This window comes from Pleurodeles waltl, chromosome 11 (genome assembly GCF_031143425.1).
Source record: "Pleurodeles waltl isolate 20211129_DDA chromosome 11, aPleWal1.hap1.20221129, whole genome shotgun sequence".
Taxonomy (NCBI): Eukaryota; Metazoa; Chordata; class Amphibia; order Caudata; family Salamandridae; genus Pleurodeles; species Pleurodeles waltl.
In genome coordinates, this window is record NC_090450.1 from 937970643 (window position 1) to 937992598 (window position 21956).

Consider the following 21956-nt stretch of genomic DNA (forward strand, 5'->3'; position numbering starts at 1 on the left):
GGGGGGCACAAATCAGGCCCCCCTATGCCAAAAAAAATTATTAAAAAAAAAAAAAAAAATACTTACCTGAATGTCCCTGGGGTGGGTCCCTCCAGCCTTGGGTGTCCTCCTGGGGTGGGCAAGGGTGGCAGGGGGGGTCCCTGGGGGCAGGGGAGGGCACTCTGGGCTCATTTTGAGCCCACTTGTCCCTTAACGCCATGCCTGACCCAGGCGTTAAAAAGCGGCGCAAATGCGCCGTTTTTAGCCACGCCCACTCCCGGGCGTCTCTTTTGCCCGGGAGTATAAATACCACGTAAAGGCCTGGGAGTCATTTTTTAGACGGGAACGCCTCCCTTGCATATCATTAACGCAAGGAAGGGGTTCACGCTAAAAAATGACGCACATTCCGGGAACTTTGGCGCTATTCGCCTCTAACGCCATAGTATAAATATGGCGTTAGTTGGCGTTAGTTTAGCGTCGAATTTGCGTCGAAAAAAACGACGCAAATTCGGCGCAAACGGAGTATAAATACGGCCCTATATGTCTCTTCAACAGTCGAAGGAGATATTTTTGCTAAGAATCGCTTCAAGTAGGTCAGAGAGCACACCAGCAGCTAACCAATATTCTACTCGTGTGTGTAAAGCAGAACCGACACTTTGGAGAATACTGTATGCATTTATGTTTGCTACTTTGCTGTGACTATACCAACAAACTGGAAGCAGCGGTTGAAGTCCGTAAAAAAGTATGGGGACCGTGATATTGTGGGCCTAATTAACATGCCCTTTACACCACTGCTGCATCATTTTTTTATGGGCGCACCAGTGACGTTAGCAGTGCACAGAACTGCTGCAGATTTACAAACTGACACACGGGGACCAATGCGTCAGTTTGTAAAGCTTTCCGTCACATTATACCTTCCCCAGGTATAATGTATGCAGGGTAGGCCTTACCAGGGAGAAAGCCACATAGTTCTGACGCAGTTAAATTTACATTTCACTTTGTCATTTTGAGACTTCACTGCGTCAAAACTGTACCGCCTGCTCAGAGTAGGCGTAAAATTGATGCTGGGGTTTTTCCAAGGAGAGCCTCCTCACATTGCTAGAGCAGTGTCATTTTACGGATCTTGTCCAACAATGCGTAAGCTCAGCGCCAACAGATGCATCACACTTTCTGATGCATCTGTGAAAACGTGCACCATGGAGCTCTGTATTGTAAATACAGAGGATCTATGACGTTGTTAGGGGATCATAGGGAAACAGAAGAAATCTGACGCATCAATGTCGGCGCATCCGATTCTTGTAAGTGAGGCCCATAGGCAGTCACAAATCTTCAGTTTGCTAAACACATGTTCAATATTATTTGCCAAATATAACCAGCTATGATTTGGGATATGCAGGTGGTGATAGCTGTTGATGATGCAGAGTACCAACATACAGAAATTGTCCTCTGGTAGTGGTGGGGAGGGAGGGCCCAACCTCTAAAAAAGTTTTCTTGGGGGGGGGGGGGGTGGCCAAAAAATGTTTGAAGACCACTGTCCTAGGTAGACCAGGTGATTCTCCCAGCTGGAGCTAAAGACACCTATATTATCCAGATATGCTACACTGAAGCTTTCCAACCCCTGTAGAATTTTATAAACCAGCCTCTGAAATGTGGCAGGTGCAATTTTCAACCCAAAGGGCATCACTGTAAAGTGATAATGCCCACTAGGGGTGGAAAATGCTGTTTTGGGTTTAACATCATCTGCCAACTTGATCTGCCAGTAGCCAGCAGTCAAGTCAAAGGTGCTCAGATACTTGTCATCTGCCCTAGATATAGGATGAGCATCAGTGTTTTTTAACTGTTTTGAGACCTCTGTAGTCAACACAAAACCTAATTTCTCTTTTTCCATCTCGGGAGTGAGGTTTTGGGACACGCACTACAGGGCTGGACAAGGGCTATCTGAGGGCTCAATAACCCCTAGGTCTAGCACCTTCTGAACTTCAGATTTGATGCACTCCCTCACATGGTCAGGTTGTCTGTAAATTTTGCTATTCACAGGCAAACTGTCTCTTTTGTCAATGGTGTGTTTACACCGTGTGGTCTGACCAGGTGTCAGGGAGAAGAGTTCTGAGAACTGCCCTAGGATGTTTCTACAGTCCTCCTTTTGGGACTCAGAGAGGCAGACAGAAAGGACTACCCCATCAATTGAGCCATCAGTTGTATTGTGGGAGAAGAGGTCAGGGAGAGGGTCTCTTTCCTCTTCCTGTCGCTCATCAGTAGCCATGAGCAGAGCCATGTCTGACCTATCATAATAGGGGTTATGGGGGCTTCCGGGAGTGCCAATGTCTACCAGGTAGCTGACCCCCCCTTTTCTCTCCACAATGGTGTGGGCACCACTCCACTTTGCCTGGAGTGCCCTGAGAGCCTCAAGCTCCAGGACACACACTTCCTGTCCTGGCTGGTAGACAGTTAGGACAGCCTTCTGGTCATGCCATTGCTTCCCGAGTTCCTGGCTGGCCTGAAGGTTTTTAGTAGCCCTCTTCATGTACTCAGCCATCCTTGATCTGAGGCCAAGCACATAGTCCACTATGTCTTGTTTGGGGGCCTGAGAGGTTGTCCCCAGCGTTACCTAACAAAAGCAAGGGGATCTCTAACAGGGTGCCCAAACAGAACTTGAAATGGGCCGTAGTCCACACCCTTCTGAGGGTCCTCCCTGTTGGGAAAGAGAAGGCATGGTAATAGGACATTCCATCTCCTGCGGAGTTTTTCAGAGAGCCCCATTATCAAACCCTTGAGAGTTTTATTAAATCTCTCTACTAAGCCATTTGTCTGGGGATGGTAAGGGGTGGTGAACTTGTAAGTCACACCACGTTCCTTCCACGTGGCTTTCAGGTATACAGACATGAAGTTTGCACCTCTGTCTGATACCACTTCTTTTGGGAAGCCCGCCCTTGAAAAGATAATGAGGAGGGCTTTGGCCTCTGCAGGAGCTGTAGTGGTCCTAAGAGGAATGGACTCCGGTTACCTGGTGCCATTGTCCACTACCACCAGTGTACATCAGTTCCCAGAGACTGATGGAGGGTTTAAGAGGTCAACAATATCTACCCCAACCCTCTCAAAGGGAACCAAAACCACTGGAAGTGGAAGTGAGGGGGGCCTTTGGGTTGCCACCTGTCTTGACAAGTGACAGAGGAGCGAGAAAACACATTTGTGTCTTCTGACATGTGGGGCCAGTGAAAGTGCGGGAAAAGCCTGTCCCAAGTCTTACTTTGCCCCAAGTGATCTGCCAGGGGAATGTCATGTGCAAGGGTCAACAGAAATTCCCTACATTTCAGAGGGATCACCAATCTTCTGGTGGCACCAACTTTGAGATCCCTGGACTCTGAATAAAGGAGTCTGTATTCCCAGTACACCTTATGGGTGCCACTGACATCCCCTGCCTGTTGTGCTGCAGCTTGCTGCCTCAAGCTCTCCAGTGTTGGATAAACTTGGTGTTCCCTACTGAGCTCATCCCTGGTGGCCCCCCTGCACCCAAGAGTTCAGCTGTGTCAGCTTGAAGCTCCTCTGGTGTAGGTTCCACCCAGGGAGTGGATTCTGAACCCTCAAGAGTTGAATCCTCACTGGCGGCTGGAGTAGGGCATAACTTCTTACAGTTCCTGCCCTTGGATTTAGGAAGCTCTTAGGCCATTGTTCCAGGCTCCAAGGTTCCTTGCTCTTTTTGCTTCTTAGCCTGTGCTCTGGTAAGGGCATAGATATGCCCTGGATGCTCAGCATTGCTGCGTGCACCTCCAATTCCACCTCTGCCAAAGCTGAGGTCTCCAAGTCGTCCCCTAGTAGACATTTTACACTTAGGTCTGAGGAAACCACAACCTTTTTAGGACCTGTTACACCCCCCTCCCCCCAGCTGAAATCAATAACTGCCATGAGGTGGAACAAGGTCTTGTTCTGAATGTCAGTCACTTATTACGTGTGACCAAGTAGGTGTTGCTCAGGAGACACCAGTTTTTCAGTCACCATAGTGAGCCTGGCACCTGTGTCCCTGTAGGCCTCAGCCTCACCACCATTTATGAGGGGATGCTGATTGTACATACCCATATTAAGGGGACAGGCAACAAGGGTGGCGAAGTCAATGCCCCCAGCAGGGACCAAGACAGCCTCAGTGGTCTCTCTAACTAGCCCAGACCCCACTACAGACTCTAAGGTGAGCCCAGATACACTCTTAGATTGACTACTGTTAGTAGTCCCACCGCTACTGCTATTGTGAGGGGAACTAGAAGTACAAGTGGGGGTAGTAGTGGTGGAAGACTTAGTGGTGCCTTTCATAGGGCAGGAGCTCTCCCCTACCCTACGGCCTTTGTTTTTGCAAACATAACACCAAGGCTTTTTGTAGTAGGAAGAGGAAGAGGAGGATTTGTTCCCATCACCAGATGGGTTTTGTGGGCTGATAAAGACTTTTTTTTTATCTTTGTCCCCACGCTTATACTGAGACCTACCTGCTTCCTTCATTTTGTGGTCACCCACTGTGTGAGCCTTCCTACTCACCCTGGTGCTGACCCACTTGTCTGCCTTCTTACCCAGTTCTTGGGGAGAGGTCAGATCATAGTCCACCAGGTACTGATGCAGCTGATCAGACACGCAATTATTCAAAATGTGCTCTCTTAAGATTAGGCTGTATAAGCCCTGATAATCATTGACTTTGCTCCCATGCAATTAGCCTTCCAGGGCCTTCAAGGAACAGGCCACAAAATCAACCCAATTCTGTGAGGACTCTTCCCTGGTCTCTCTCATCTTGATTCCATATTGTTCAGTAGTCAGACCAAAGGCACCTAAAAGTGCAGATTTTAAAACTGTGTGGTTGTCTGCATCTTCTTCTCTGACTGTGAGGAGTCTGTCCATACCCTTGTCAGAGAAGGAGAGCCACAAAATAGCTGCCCACTGCCTCTGAGGGACCCGCTGTACCTTACAGGCCCTCCCCAGACCAGTGAACCACTTGTACATGTCATCACCCATCTTGTAAGATGGGACTACTTTGTTCAGGTTCCTAGAGTCGAAAGAGTCCTCCTTGACCCTGTTGTCCCTGAAACTAGTATGTCTGCCAAGTAGGGGTCCTAACCCCAACCCCTGCATTTCTCTCTCCACTGCCAAGGCCTCCCTATCTAAGGCTAGCTGCTGCTACTGCAGCCTCAGCTTGGCTTCCTCTATTCTCAGTTGCCTGAGTTCCCTGCCTAGGGATTCTTCCCCTGAAGTTGAGCAGTGGGTTCCCTCAGATATCAAGGAGATGTGAGAGTGGGCAGAGGAGGATCTATTCCTATTCTTGGACACCCTCTCAACCAGCCCTCTATGGACAAAGGTGGACCTACTGGTGTGACCCCCCTTTAAACTGCTAACAGTGCTCCTGACAGGACTGTGGGTGTGTCTAGACGTTTCCTGATCCTCCTTGGGTACTTCCTGACCCACCTCAGTGGCTAAATCATCTTTTTCTAGCACTGGACGGTCAGACTCTTCTTCTTCCTCCTCACCTCCTGGCTACCAGCATGTTCCTGGCCATCCTGGAGGAGCCGGCCCAGAAGTAGAATTTATTGGATTTTCTCCCTGTCTTCAGCTTTCTCTCAGCACATATCTCCCTAAGTTCTTGGAAGGTCCGGTTCTCATAGGGAGAATCCATGGGCTGAGAGGTATGCTCTGCTGAAGACATGTCAGCTAGCTAGAGTGGTGTAGAGTCCCTAACTACTCTAGCACTAGGCTCCCAGCAAAGTTTGGAGCAAGGGCTATACCAACCCCTAGCTTACCCAAACTCAGGAGACTAGATCCCTAATACTAGATGTATTGTGTACCTAACAGTACTAGCCTTTCCTGTGGAAAGTACCCAGTGGCAGAGTGGTAAGGCAATTGCAAGTGCTTATCCTGACGCTAGACCACCAATGTAGGAAGCTGGCCTGGTGTGTGGTATATGCCTAAGGTGTTCTCACCCTATACCAGGTCGAGGTATCCCTATTAGTGTAGTGTAGGCAGTGTCCAGGAAGCCAGGCTCTCTATAGGTATCTGTGGATGAGCAGGCCAGGCTTATCTAGGAGACATGCAAAGCTTATGCAATACCACTGTAGTCACACAACACTTACACACATGAAAGAACCACACAGTGTTACAAAAATAAAGGTACTTTATTTGGTAACATCAATACTAAATTACTATATAGGTTATGCTCTGTTAGCAGGTGAGTAAACACAATTATATATACACACTGGTACATAGGAAAAGGCATTGAAATGCAATAGAAAACAGTGAAAGAACAGTATGCAACAGGAACCCTAGGGGGAGAACAAGCCATGTACTAAAAAAGTGGAATGTGAAGGTCGGACCCCCACCCAGGTGAGTAAGACCTGTAGAGGGGAGCTGAACACACTTGGGACCCCAATAGGTAAATACAAGAGTGACCCCCAGCGACCTGGAGAAGAGAGGTAATTACCTGTTTTTCACCCAAACCCACAGAGAAACTTTGCAGAAGGACAATGCAAGACCCAAGCAAGACTGGAAGAAACTGAAGATGGAGTCTGCCAGAAGAGGACCTGCAAAAAAAGGGGAGCAGTCCAGTTCCAGTTGGAGTGTCCGGTTGGGTCAGGAGCCACTACCCACCCTTCTGGTGATGCTGAACCAGGTTGACGAGGAAGGACAGGAGCCGGCTGTGCAGCACAAGAGCAGAAGAGGAGTTCCAGGAGTGATGCAGTCGGTGTTCCACATCGCGAGGAGAGATGCAGCACATAAGTGGTGAGGGAAAACCACTAACAAGACTTGGCAATGGCAAGAGTTCCTAAAAAAAAAGTTTGTAGAAATGCTGGGGACCAGGAGAGTCAGAGGGGACTCAACCCATGGAGGGGAGTCCCAGGTGACCCCCACGAACTAGAAGAGTCTTGAGACGAAGATGGAGGCCCCACAGGTGACCCGCTGGCAGCAAGAACAGGAGTCGCGGTGAGGCCCACTCAGCACACCTGGCAGAGAGTTCCAAATCACTGGAGTAGCAGGAAGGAGACTGTCCATGTCAGAGACGAGAGCTGGAGGACAGGACTACATGGAGCCTGAAGATTCCTTGGATGAAGAGCCAACAAGCCTTGGTAGCTGCTAGAGTCGTGGTGCACAGGAGTACTGTCATGCAAGGAGGGGCAAAGACTCACCCACTCCAAAGATAGGCATCTGTTAGAGAGGACCAAGGGGACAACTTCAGACCACCACCTGGGTTGCAGGATGCACACAAAGTTGCAGGAGAGAGGATCCACGTGGCTGGTTGTCGAGCCGTTGGTGGCTGCAGATACTGGGGAGTGACTCCTTCACTCCAAGCGAGATTCCTTCTTACTTCTTTTGTGCAGACTGATGACTTACCACCCTCAGAGGGTGCACAGCCAGGGAAATGTTGCAGGAGCTGGGAGGAGCCAGAGAAACAATGTTGCAGAGGCAAAGTCGTCACTGGAGCTGCAGATTGTCGGTTCCTGTGGAGTCCAGTTGCGGTTCCAGTGGCCAGAAGTAAAAGTAAACATTGCAGAGGAGTCTTGTTGGAATCTTGCACGTCGAATCTGAGGACCCGCCCAAGAGGGAGACCCTATATAGCCCTAAAAGGGGGATTGGTCACCTAGCAGGGTGACCACCTATCAGGAGGGGGCTGTGACGTCACCTGCCTGACCTGGCCACTCAGATGCTCCCAGGGGCCTCTCGCCCATCCTGGATTCAAGATGGCAGAACCAAGTGATCCCCTGTAGGAGCTCTGGGGTGGTGATAAACAGGGGAGTGGTCACTCCCCTTTACATTGTCCAGTTTCGCACCATAGCAGGGACTGGTATCCCTGGACTGGTGCCAACCAGTTTCTGCAAGAAGGGCACCAAATGTGCCTTTCAAAGCATACCTGTGGCTTGGGGAGGCTACCCCTCCCAAGCCCTGTAACACCTATTTCCAAAGGGAGAGGGGTTATCTCCCAATCCCACTCCCAAAGGAAATCCTGTGTTCTGCCTTCCTGGGCTTGAGCTGCTCAAGCAGCAGGAGGGCAGAAACCTGTCTGGAGGGTGGCAGCAGCGAGGCTGCCCAGGAAGACCTTGCAAACTGGTAGGAGCAAAACTGGGGGGTCCACAAAGGAGCCCCCACAGTGCATGGGATCATACAACCAATACTGGGAACAGTATTGGGGTATGATTTCAACATGTTTCATACCAAGCATGCCTGGGTTTGGAGTTACCATTATGTAGCCGGACATAGGTAGTGGCCTATGTCCAGTACACAGGTAAAATGGCTTACCCGCACTCACAAAGTCCAGGAAAATTGAGCTGGAGTTTGTGGGGGCACCTCAGCTCATTCAGGGGCACCCTCACACACAGGTACATGCACCCTGCCCTCTGGGCTAGGAGGGCCTGCCATAGGGGTGACTTACAGTAACCTGCTTCAGTGACCTGTAGTAAAAAGAGTGCACGCACCCTTCCACGCAGGCTGCAATGGCAGGCCTGCAGAGAGATTTTGCATGGGATCCCATGAGTGGCATAATACATGCTGCAGCCCATGTGGGACACCTGGTGCCGCAGTGCCCTGGGTACGTGGGTACTATATACTAGGAACTTACATGGGGGCACCAGTATACCAATTATGGAGTGAAAAAGACCATGAACAACTGAATTTAGAGAAAGAGAGCACAGTCACTGGGGGTCTTAGTTAGCAGGATCCCAGTGAACACAGTTAAAAACACACTGACATTAGGCAAAAAATGGGGGTAACCATGCCAAAAAGAGGGTGCTTTTCTACAGGTGCAAGAAAAGTGACACTGCACTGGGTGCAGCTCCACTTTTCATAAATCTGGCCCTAAGTTTTATTGCGTGCATGGTACATGCCGCTGTGTACGTTCTGTGCCCTGTGCTCGTGCTGTCTACACATGTGCCGGATCTGGTAGCTGAGTTGGACGAGGCAACCATGCAAGGAATCTTTGTGTGACCTCATTGTCGTAGTATTCAAACAGGGCATACACGCTCAGGGGTAGATTTATGAAAAGTTGTGCTTGCACTAGGTGCAGTGTCATTTTTCCTGCGCACCTTAACGCCCCCCTCACGCCACCATGGTAGTGCCGTATTTAAAATACGGCGCACCATGGCAGTAGTTAGGGTGACTAGACTCATAATGTTTTACGCTAGTCCGGTGCTTTGCAGGATTAGCATAAACAATAATGACGCTAACCCTGCAAAGCACCCAGAGGCCCATTGTAACCAATGTCAGCCTCTTTTTAACAATGTTAAAAATTGCAGGTAAAAATGGCACAAAGGAATCTCGTAGATTCCTTTGTGCCATTTTTACGCCTCTCCTAGTGCAGGAACGCCCACCTTGCATCCTTCCATACATAATATGACGCAAGGGTTTACAAAGTGGTGCAATGCATGCATTGAGCCACTTTGTAAATACGGTCCGGGGAAAATGCCACTTTAACGCTGCCTTAGCGTAAAAAAAAAATGACGCTATGGCAGCACTAAAGTGGCGCTAGGGGCTCTCAAATATACCTTATAGCTTTTCATCCCTCTCAGGTGAAAAAATGGTCCCTAGTGCAAGGAAGGAAATGGGCCCTTTTGTTGCTGTTTGAATGATAAAATACGGGAAAAATTAGGGTTAAAGCGGCCCCCTGGGCACCTGCTGTACCAATAGATGGTACGCCTCTGTCCTTGAGCTCGGTAACATCTGTAATTGAGTGCCCTGAAGCGGTTTAGAAATGCACTTTGGGGCAGATTTATGAAAAGTGGAGCTGCCACTTATCTTGAGCCCCTGAACGCCACCCTAACGCCACCATGGTAACGTCGCATTTAAAAAACGGCGCGGCGTTTTTGGCCTCGTTGGGCCACATTTGCGTATATTTGCGTCTAAAAAAAAGGACGCAAATGTGGAGCAAGGAGGCGCTAGGGGCTCCTAAATATGCCACTTTATATAACGTTAAGGCCCATATTTATACTTTTTGACGCTAAACTGCGCTAACGCAGTTTAGCGTCAAAAAGTTTTGCGCCGGCTAACGCCATTCTGAAGCGCCATGCGGGCGCCGTATTTATTGAATGGCGTTAGCCGGCGCAAGCAGACCGGCGCTGCCTGGTGTGCGCGAGAAAAACCACGTACACCAGGCAGCGCCGGCGTAGGGGGAAAATGGCGCATGGGCGTCTTAAAATGGGGCAAGTCAGGTTACGTCGAAAAAATCGTCGTAACCCGACTTGCGCCATTTATTTTCGACGCCCATCCCCCATCAACATGACTCCTATCATTGTAAAGATAGGAGTCATGCCCCCTTGCCCAATGGCCATGCCCAGGGGACTTCTGTCCCCTGGGCATGGTCATTGGGCATAGTGGCATGTAGGGGGGCACAAATCAGGCCCCCCTATGCCAAAAAAAATTATTAAAAAAAAATAAAAAAATACTTACCTGAATGTCCCTGGGGTGGGTCCCTCCAGCCTTGGGTGTCCTCCTGGGGTGGGCAAGGGTGGCAGGGGGGGTCCCTGGGGGCAGGGGAGGGCACTCTGGGCTCATTTTGAGCCCACTTGTCCCTTAACGCCATGCCTGACCCAGGCGTTAAAAAGCGGCGCAAATGCGCCGTTTTTAGCCACGCCCACTCCCGGGCGTCTCTTTTGCCCGGGAGTATAAATACCACGTAAAGGCCTGGGAGTCATTTTTTAGACGGGAACGCCTCCCTTGCATATCATTAACGCAAGGAAGGGGTTCACGCTAAAAAATGACGCACATTCCGGGAACTTTGGCGCTATTCGCCTCTAACGCCATAGTATAAATATGGCGTTAGTTGGCGTTAGTTTAGCGTCGAATTTGCGTCGAAAAAAACGACGCAAATTCGGCGCAAACGGAGTATAAATACGGCCCTAAAAGTCACGCTCGACACCTTCGTCAGCTCTCGTTCTGTTTCAAACACTGCATACAGTCTGAGCGAACTTTCTCCGCATTATCCTGTTGATAACAAACGGCTTCCAACAGAAATACGAAAACTAATCAAGACGAAAGCATCCTGAAAGTGCCTGCCGGATGCAGAAACTCCGACACACTAAAACTAAATCGAAAACAGTGAACTAAAAGAAAATAAACTCTGTGTGGTCTAGCCGACACCAACACGTTCACATAAACTACTAAAAAAAATCTTATTTTTATACATTAATATTCAGTCTCCTTGGAGACTGTCAAAAATTGCCAATATCGACTATATTTCAAATCGTCATGGCGGGGTATTGGGTAAAGTTTTCAATAAACAATAATCGCGCCTCGGTTAGACCTCATTGGCTACGATAGTGCCACTGCGCAAAGCTAACAATAAAAAGGCGAATAAAGGTGCGTCTCGGGGTACCACCTCATGATACAAAGACCAAGGAAACGTTTAGTTGTCCAAGAATTACTACACCTCCACTGGCTTCTAACAGGCAAAATAATACACTTTGTTAGGATTGTTTTATCAGGTTCCGTCCACTCTCTGCCCCAAATATTCCATACCGGCGAGCAGAGAACTCTGGGAAATGTTATGCTAAATAGTTGCACAGGTAGCGCTGCATCCTAGTTACAGGTTTGATGCTCTTCATGTGAAGATGGGGTCCATGCTGCTAGCGATGTGGTGTGGAAATGGAAGAAGCACGAATTCTTAAAGCATGTCTTCAAATGTTTACCAAGGAGGCATGGTAATCATTGAAAGAAATGTAAATGGTAAACTACATTTTTCGATACAGCACTTACTGCAGGTGAGCCGTTTCATTGAGCTACACAGTTGCATTTGCTGCATTTCATTTACACCTTTAAAAAATACAATTTTGGTTTCGTCGTTTCGAAAACATCTTAGAGTGTGCCGGAGAACATCTGTAAAATGAGAAACTCGGGAAATGGTGGACTCATATTAAGGGGAAGAAAGGGGGCAATAAGAAAACATCAATGTTGCCCCCTTATTTATATAAGTAGTAACTTCAAAGACCTATATGTCTCTTCAACAGTCGAAGGAGATATTTTTGCTAAGAATCGCTTCAAGTAGGTCAGAGAGCACACCAGCAGCTAACCAATTTTCTGCTCGTGTGTGTAAAGCAGAACCGACACTTTGGAGAATACTGTATGCATTTATGTTTGCTACTTTGCTGTGACTATACCAACAAACTGGAAGCAGCGGTTGAAGTCCGTAAAAAAGTATGGGGACCGTGATATTGTGGGCCTAATTAACATGCCCTTTACACCACTGCTGCATCATTTTTTTATGGGCGCACCAGTGACGTTAGCAGTGCACAGAACTGCTGCAGATTTACAAACTGACACACGGGGCCCAATGCGTCAGTTTGTAAAGCTTTCCGTCACATTATACCTTCCCCAGGTATAATGTATGCAGGGTAGGCCTTACCAGGGAGAAAGCCACATAGTTCTGACGCAGTTAAATTTACATTTCACTTTGTCATTTTGAGACTTCACTGCGTCAAAACTGTACCGCCTGCTCAGAGTAGGCGTAAAATTGATGCTGGGGTTTTTCCAAGGAGAGCCTCCTCACATTGCTAGAGCAGTGTCATTTTACGGATCTTGTCCAACAATGCGTAAGCTCAGCGCCAACAGATGCATCACACTTTCTGATGCATCTGTGAAAACGTGCACCATGGAGCTCTGTATTGTAAATACAGAGGATCTATGACGTTGTTAGGGGATCATAGGGAAACAGAAGAAATCTGACGCATCAATGTCAGCGCATCCGATTCTTGTAAGTGAGGCCCATAGGCAGTCACAAATCTTCAGTTTGCTAAACACATGTTCAATATTATTTGCCAAATATAACCAGCTATGATTTGGGATATGCAGGTGGTGATAGCTGTTGATGATGCAGAGTACCAACATACAGAAATTGTCCTCTGGTAGTGGTGGGGAGGGAGGGCCCAACCTCTAAAAAAGTTTTCTGGGGGGGGGGGGAGTGGCCAAAAAAAGTTTGAAGACCACTGTCCTAGGTAGACCAGGTGATTCTCCCAGCTGGAGCTAAAGACACCTATATTATCCAGATATGCTACACTGAAGCTTTCCAACCCCTGTAGAACTTTATAAACCAGCCTCTGAAATGTGGCAGGTGCAATTTTCAACCCAAAGGGCATCACTGTAAAGTGATAATGCCCACTAGGGGTGGAAAATGCTGTTTTGGGTTTAACATCATCTGCCAACTTGATCTGCCAGTAGCCAGCAGTCAAGTCAAAGGTGCTCAGATACTTGTCATCTGCCCTAGATATAGGATGAGCATCAGTGTTTTTTAACTGTTTTGAGACCTCTGTAGTCAACACAAAACCTAATTTCTCTTTTTCCATCTCGGGAGTGAGGTTTTGGGACACGCACTACAGGGCTGGACAAGGGCTATCTGAGGGCTCAATAACCTCTAGGTCTAGCACCTTCTGAACTTCAGATTTGATGCACTCCCTCACATGGTCAGGTTGTCTGTAAATTTTGCTATTCACAGGCAAACTGTCTCTTTTGTCAATGGTGTGTTTACACCGTGTGGTCTGACCAGGTGTCAGGGAGAAGAGTTCTGAGAACTGCCCTAGGATGTTTCTACAGTCCTCCTTTTGGGACTCAGAGAGGCAGACAGAAAGGACTACCCCATCAATTGAGCCATCAGTTGTATTGTGGGAGAAGAGGTCAGGGAGAGGGTCTCTTTCCTCTTCCTGTCGCTCATCAGTAGCCATGAGCAGAGCCATGTCTGACCTATCATAATAGGGGTTATGGGGGCTTCCGGGAGTGCCAATGTCTACCAGGTAGCTGACCCCCCCTTTTCTCTCCACAATGGTGTGGGCACCACTCCACTTTGCCTGGAGTGCCCTGAGAGCCACAAGCTCCAGGACACACACTTCCTGTCCTGGCTGGTAGACAGTTAGGACAGCCTTCTGGTCATGCCATTGCTTCCCGAGTTCCTGGCTGGCCTGAAGGTTTTTAGTAGCCCTCTTCATGTACTCAGCCATCCTTGATCTGAGGCCAAGCACATAGTCCACTATGTCTTGTTTGGGGGCCTGAGAGGTTGTCCCCAGCGTTACCTAACAAAAGCAAGGGGATCTCTAACAGGGTGCCCAAACAGAACTTGAAATGGGCCGTAGCCCACACCCTTCTGAGGGTCCTCCCTGTTGGGAAAGAGAAGGCATGGTAATAGGACATTCCATCTCCTGCTGAGTTTTTCAGAGAGCCCCATTATCAAACCCTTGAGAGTTTTATTAAATCTCTCTACTAAGCCATTTGTCTGGGGATGGTAAGGGGTGGTGAACTTGTAAGTCACACCACGTTCCTTCCACGTGGCTTTCAGGTATACAGACATGAAGTTTGCACCTCTGTCTGATACCACTTCTTTTGGGAAGCCCGCCCTTGAAAAGATAATGAGGAGGGCTTTGGCCTCTGCAGGAGCTGTAGTGGTCCTAAGAGGAATGGACTCCGGTTACCTGGTGCCATTGTCCACTTCCACCAGTATACATCAGTTCCCAGAGACTGATGGAGGGTTTAAGAGGTCAACAATATCTACCCCAACCCTCTCAAAGGGAACCAAAACCACTGGAAGTGGAAGTGAGGGGGGCCTTTGGGTTGCCACCTGTCTTGACAAGTGACAGAGGAGCGAGAAAACACATTTGTGTCTTCTGACATGTGGGGCCAGTGAAAGTGCGGGAAAAGCCTGTCCCAAGTCTTACTTTGCCCCAAGTGATCTGCCAGGGGAATGTCATGTGCAAGGGTCAACAGAAATTCCCTACATTTCAGAGGGATCACCAATCTTCTGGTGGCACCAACTTTGAGATCCCTGGACTCTGAATAAAGGAGTCTGTATTCCCAGTACACCTTATGGGTGCCACTGACATCCCCTGCCTGTTGTGCTGCAGCTTGCTGCCTCAAGCTCTCCAGTGTTGGATAAACTTGGTGTTCCCTACTGAGCTCATCCCTGGTGGCCCCCCTGCACCCAAGAGTTCAGCTGTGTCAGCTTGAAGCTCCTCTGGTGTAGGTTCCACCCAGGGAGTGGATTCTGAACCCTCAAGAGTTGAATCCTCACTGGCGGCTGGAGTAGGGCATAACTTCTTACAGTTCCTGCCCTTGGATTTAGGAAGCTCTTAGGCCATTGTTCCAGGCTCCAAGGTTCCTTGCTCTTTTTGCTTCTTAGCCTGTGCTCTGGTAAGGGCATAGATATGCCCTGGATGCTCAGCATTGCTGCGTGCACCTCCAATTCCACCTCTGCCAAAGCTGAGGTCTCCAAGTCGTCCCCTAGTAGACATTTTACACTTAGGTCTGAGGAAACCACAACCTTTTTAGGACCTGTTACACCCCCCTCGCCCCACCCACCCACCCACCCAGCTGAAATCAATAACTGCCATGAGGTGGAACAAGGTCTTGTTCTGAATGTCAGTCACTTATTACGTGTGACCAAGTAGGTGTTGCTCAGGAGACACCAGTTTTTCAGTCACCATAGTGAGCCTGGCACCTGTGTCCCTGTAGGCCTCAGCCTCACCACCATTTATGAGGGGATGCTGATTGTACATACCCATATTAAGGGGACAGGCAACAAGGGTGGCGAAGTCAATGCCCCCAGCAGGGACCAAGACAGCCTCAGTGGTCTCTCTAACTAGCCCAGACCCCACTACAGACTCTAAGGTGAGCCCAGATACACTCTTAGATTGACTACTGTTAGTAGTCCCACCGCTACTGCTATTGTGAGGGGAACTAGAAGTACAAGTGGGGGTAGTAGTGGTGGAAGACTTAGTGGTGCCTTTCATAGGGCAGGAGCTCTCCCCTACCCTACGGCCTTTGTTTTTGCAAACATAACACCAAGGCTTTTTGTAGTAGGAAGAGGAAGAGGAGGATTTGTTCCCATCACCAGATGGGTTTTGTGGGCTGATAAAGACTTTTTTTTTATCTTTGTCCCCACGCTTATACTGAGACCTACCTGCTTCCTTCATTTTGTGGTCACCCACTGTGTGAGCCTTCCTACTCACCCTGGTGCTGACCCACTTGTCTGCCTTCTTACCCAGTTCTTGGGGAGAGGTCAGATCATAGTCCACCAGGTACTGATGCAGCTGATCAGACACGCAATTATTCAAAATGTGCTCTCTTAAGATTAGGCTGTATAAGCCCTGATAATCATTGACTTTGCTCCCATGCAATTAGCCTTCCAGGGCCTTCAAGGAACAGGCCACAAAATCAACCCAATTATGTGAGGACTCTTCCCTGGTCTCTCTCATCTTGATTCCATATTGTTCAGTAGTCAGACCAAAGGCACCTAAAAGTGCAGATTTTAAAACTGTGTGGTTGTCTGCATCTTCTTCTCTGACTGTGAGGAGTCTGTCCATACCCTTGTCAGAGAAGGAGAGCCACAAAATAGCTGCCCACTGCCTCTGAGGGACCCGCTGTACCTTACAGGCCCTCCCCAGACCAGTGAACCACTTGTACATGTCATCACCCATCTTGTAAGGTGGGACTACTTTGTTCAGGTTCCTAGAGTCGAAAGAGTCCTCCTTGACCCTGTTGTCCCTGAAACTAGTACGTCTGCCATGTAGGGGTCCTAACCCCAACCCCTGCATTTCTCTCTCCAATGCCAAGGCCTCCCTATCTAAGGCTAGCTGTTGCTACTGCAGCCTCAGCTTGGCTTCCTCTATTCTCAGTTGCCTGAGTTCCCTGCCTAGGGATTCTTCCCCTGAAGTTGAGCAGTGGGTTCCCTCAGATATCAAGGAGATGTGAGAGTGGGCAGAGGAGGATCTATTCCTATTCTTGGACACCCTCTCAACCAGCCCTCTATGGACAAAGGTGGACCTACTGGTGTGACCCCCCTTTAAACTGCTAACAGTGCTCCTGACAGGACTGTGGGTGTGTCTAGACGCTTCCTGATCCTCCTTGGGTACTTCCTGACCCACCTCAGTGGCTAAATCATCTTTTTCTAGCACTGGACGGTCAGACTCTTCTTCTTCCTCCTCACCTCCTGGCTACCAGCATGTTCCTGGCCATCCTGGAGGAGCCGGCCCAGAAGTAGAATTTATTGGATTTTCTCCCTGTCTTCAGCTTTCTCTCAGCACATATCTCCCTAAGTTCTTGGAAGGTCCGGTTCTCATAGGGAGAATCCATGGGCTGAGAGGTATGCTCTGCTGAAGACATGTCAGCTAGCTAGAGTGGTGTAGAGTCCCTAACTACTCTAGCACTAGGCTCCCAGCAAAGTTTGGAGCAAGGGCTATACCAACCCCTAGCTTACCCAAACTCAGGAGACTAGATCCCTAATACTAGATGTATTGTGTACCTAACAGTACTAGCCTTTCCTGTGGAAAGTACCCAGTGGCAGAGTGGTAAGGCAATTGCAAGTGCTTATCCCGACGCTAGACCACCAATGTAGGAAGCTGGCCTGGTGTGTGGTATATGCCTAAGGTGTTCTCACCCTATACCAGGTCGAGGTATCCCTATTAGTGTAGTGTAGGCAGTGTCCAGGAAGCCAGGCTCTCTATAGGTATCTGTGGATGAGCAGGCCAGGCTTATCTAGGAGACATGCAAAGCTTATGCAATACCACTGTAGTCACACAACACTTACACACATGAAAGAACCACACAGTGTTACAAAAATAAAGGTACTTTATTTGGTAACATCAATACTAAATTACTATATAGGGGTTATGCTCTGTTAGCAGGTGAGTAAACACAATTATATATACACACTGGTACATAGGAAAAGGCATTGAAATGCAATAGAAAACAGTGAAAGAACAGTATGCAACAGGAACCCTAGGGGGAGAACAAGCCATGTACTGAAAAAGTGGAATGTGAAGGTCGGACCCCCACCCAGGTGAGTAAGACCTGTAGAGGGGAGCTGAACGCACTTGGGACCCCAATAGGTAAATACAAGAGTGACCCCCAGCGACCTGGAGAAGAGAGGTAATTACCTGTTTTTCACCCAAACCCACAGAGAAACTTTGCAGAAGGACAATGCAAGACCCAAGCAAGACTGGAAGAAACTGAAGATGGAGTCTGCCAGAAGAGGACCTGCAAAAGAAGGGGAGCAGTCCAGTTCCAGTTGGAGTGTCCGGTTGGGTCAGGAGCCACTACCCACCCTTCTGGTGATGCTGAACCAGGTTGACGAGGAAGGACAGGAGCCGGCTGTGCAGCACAAGAGCAGAAGAGGAGTTCCAGGAGTGATGCAGTCGGTGTTCCACATCGCGAGGAGAGATGCAGCACATAAGTGGTGAGGGAAAACCACTAACAAGACTTGGCAATGGCAAGAGTTCCTAAAAAAAAAGTTTGTAGAAATGCTGGGGACCAGGAGAGTCAGAGGGGACTCAACCCATGGAGGGGAGTCCCAGGTGACCCCCACGAACTAGAAGAGTCTTGAGACGAAGATGGAGGCCCCACAGGCGACCCGCTGGCAGCAAGAACAGGAGTCGCGGTGAGGCCCACTCAGCACACCTGGCAGAGAGTTCCAAATCACTGGAGTAGCAGGAAGGAGACTGTCCATGTCAGAGACGAGAGCTGGAGGACAGGACTACATGGAGCCTGAAGATTCCTTGGATGAAGAGCCAACAAGCCTTGGTAGCTGCTAGAGTCGTGGTGCACAGGAGTACTGTCATGCAAGGAGGGGCAAAGACTCACCCACTCCAAAGATAGGCATCTGTTAGAGAGGACCAAGGGGACAACTTCAGACCACCACCTGGGTTGCAGGATGCACACAGAGTTGCAGGAGAGAGGATCCACGTGGCTGGTTGTCGAGCCGTTGGTGGCTGCAGATACTGGGGAGTGACTCCTTCACTCCAAGCGAGATTCCTTCTTACTTCTTTTGTGCAGACTGATGACTTACCACCCTCAGAGGGTGCACAGCCAGGGAAATGTTGCAGGAGCTGGGAGGAGCCAGAGAAACAATGTTGCAGAGGCAAAGTCGTCACTGGAGCTGCAGATTGTCGGTTCCTGTGGAGTCCAGTTGCGGTTCCAGTGGCCAGAAGTAAAAGTAAACATTGCAGAGGAGTCCTGTTGGAATCTTGCACGTCGAATCTGAGGACCCGCCCAAGAGGGAGACCCTATATAGCCCTAAAAGGGGGATTGGTCACCTAGCAGGGTGACCACCTATCAGGAGGGGGCTGTGACGTCACCTGCCTGACCTGGCCACTCAGATGCTCCCAGGGGCCTCTCGCCCATCCTGGATTCAAGATGGCAGAACCAAGTGATCCCCTGTAGGAGCTCTGGGGTGGTGATAAACAGGGGAGTGGTCACTCCCCTTTACATTGTCCAGTTTCGCACCATAGCAGGGACCGGTATCCCTGGACTGGTGCCAACCAGTTTCTGCAAGAAGGGCACCAAATGTGCCTTTCAAAGCATACCTGTGGCTTGGGGAGGCTACCCCTCCCAAGCCCTGTAACACCTATTTCCAAAGGGAGAGGGGTTATCTCCCAATCCCACTCCCAAAGGAAATCCTGTGTTCTGCCTTCCTGGGCTTGAGCTGCTCAAGCAGCAGGAGGGCAGAAACCTGTCTGGAGGGTGGCAGCAGCGAGGCTGCCCAGGAAGACCTTGCAAACTGGTAGGAGCAAAACTGGGGGGTCCACGAAGGAGCCCCCACAGTGCATGGGATCATACAACCAATACTGGGAACAGTATTGGGGTATGATTTCAACATGTTTGATACCAAGCATGCCTGGGTTTGGAGTTACCATTATGTAGCCGGACATAGGTAGTGGCCTATGTCCAGTACACAGGTAAAATGGCTTACCCGCACTCACAAAGTCCAGGAAAATGGAGCTGGAGTTTGTGGGGGCACCTCAGCTCATTCAGGGGCACCCTCACACACAGGTACATGCACCCTGCCCTCTGGGCTAGGAGGGCCTGCCATAGGGGTGACTTACAGTAACCTGCTTCAGTGACCTGTAGTAAAAAGAGTGCACGCACCCTTCTACGCAGCCTGCAATGGCAGGCCTGCAGAGAGATTTTGCATGGGCTCCCATGAGTGGCATAATACATGCTGCAGCCCATGTGGGACTCCTGGTGCCGCAGTGCCCTGGGTACGTGGGTACTATATACTAGGAACTTACATGGGGGCACCAGTATACCAATTATGGAGTGAAAAAGACCATGAACAACTGAATTTAGAGAAAGAGAGCACAGTCACTGGGGGTCTTAGTTAGCAGGATCCCAGTGAACACAGTTAAAAACACACTGACATTAGGCAAAAAATGGGGGTAACCATGCCAAAAAGAGGGTGCTTTTCTACAGGTGCAAGAAAAGTGACACTGCACTGGGTGCAGCTCCACTTTTCATAAATCTGGCCCTAAGTTTTATTGCGTGCATGGTACATGCCGCTGTGTACGTTCTGTGCCCTGTGCTCGTGCAGTCTACACATGTGCCGGATCTGGTAGCTGAGTTGGACGAGGCAACCATGCAAGGAATCTTTGTGTGACCTCATTGTCGTAGTATTCAAACAGGGCATACACGCTCAGGGGTAGATTTATGAAAAGTTGTGCTTGCACTAGGTGCAGTGTCATTTTTCCTGCGCACCTTAACGCCCCCCTCACGCCACCATGGTAGTGCCGTATTTAAAATACGGCGCACCATAGCAGTAGTTAGGGTGACTAGCCTCATAATTTTTTACGCTAGTCCGGTGCTTTGCAGGATTAGCATAAACAATAATGACGCTAACCCTGCAAAGCACCCAGAGGCCCATTGTAACCAATGTCAGCCTCTTTTTAACAATGTTAAAAATTGCAGGTAAAAATGGCACAAAGGAATCTCGTAGATTCCTTTGTGCCATTTTTACGCCTCTCCTAGTGCAGGAACGCCCTCCTGGCATCCTTCCATACATAATATGACGCAAGGGTTTACAAAGTGGTGCAATGCATGCATTGAGCCACTTTGTAAATACGGTCCGGGGAAAATGCCACTTTAACGCTGCCTTAGCGTAAAAAAAAAATGACGCTATGGCAGGACTAAAGTGGCGCTAGGGGCTCTCAAATATACCTTATAGCTTTTCATCCCTCTCAGGTGAAAAAATGGTCCCTAGTGCAAGGAAGGAAATGGGCCCTTTTGTTGCTGTTTGAATGATAAAATACGGGAAAAATTAGGGTTAAAGCGGCCCCCTGGGCACCTGCTGTACCAATAGATGGTACGCCTCTGTCCTTGAGCTCGGTAACATCTGTGCCCTGAAGCGCTTTAGAAATGCACTTTGGGGCAGATTTATGAAAAGTGGAGCTGCCACTTTTCTTGAGCCCCTGAACGCCACCATGGTAACGTCGCATTTAAAAAACGGCGCGGCGTTTTTGGCCTCGTTGGGCCACATTTGCGTCTAAAAAAAAAGACGCAAATGTGGAGCAAGGAGGCGCTAGGGGCTCCTAAATATGCCACTTTATATAACGTTAAAAGTCACGCTCGACACCTTCGTCAGCTCTCGTTCTGTTTCAAACACTGCATACAGTCTGAGCGAACTTTCTCCGCATTATCCTGTTGATAACAAACGGCTTCCAACAGAAATACGAAAACTAATCAAGACGAAAGCATCCTGAAAGTTCCTGCCGGATGCAGAAACTCCGACACACTAAAACTAAATCGAAAACAGTGAACTAAAAGAAAATAAACTCTGTGCGGTCTAGCCGACACCAACACGTTCACATAAACTACAAAAAAAAAATCTTATTTTTATACATTAATATTCAGTCTCCTTGGAGACTGTCAAAAATTGCCAATATCGACTATATTTCAAATCGTCATGGCGGGGTATTGGGTAAAGTTTTCAATAAGCAATAATCGCGCCTCGGTTAGACCTCATTGGCTACGATACTGCCACTGCGCAAAGCTAACAATAAAAAGGCGAATAAAGGTGCGTCTCGGGGTACCACCTCATGATACAAAGACCAAGGAAACGTTTAGTTGTCCAAGAATTACTACACCTCCACTGGCTTCTAACAGGCAAAATAATACACTTTGTTAGGATTGTTTTATCAGGTTCCGTCCACTCTCTGCCCCAAATATTCCATACCGGCGAGCAGAGAACTCTGGGAAATTTTATGCTAAATAGTTGCACAGGT

General features: G+C 48.9%; 2 non-coding genes across 2 annotated transcripts; both read right to left on the bottom strand.

Moving 5' to 3' along the window:
- Positions 1-11123: 11123 nt before the first annotated feature.
- Positions 11124-11264, bottom strand: LOC138266722 (U4 spliceosomal RNA). The gene has a single exon (XR_011199654.1). It is a non-coding gene; the product is annotated as a U4 spliceosomal RNA (small nuclear RNA).
- A 10321-nt stretch (positions 11265-21585) lies between these two features.
- LOC138266681 (U4 spliceosomal RNA) lies at positions 21586-21726 on the bottom strand. Its single transcript, XR_011199614.1, has one exon. It is a non-coding gene; the product is annotated as a U4 spliceosomal RNA (small nuclear RNA).
- Positions 21727-21956: the final 230 nt, after the last annotated feature.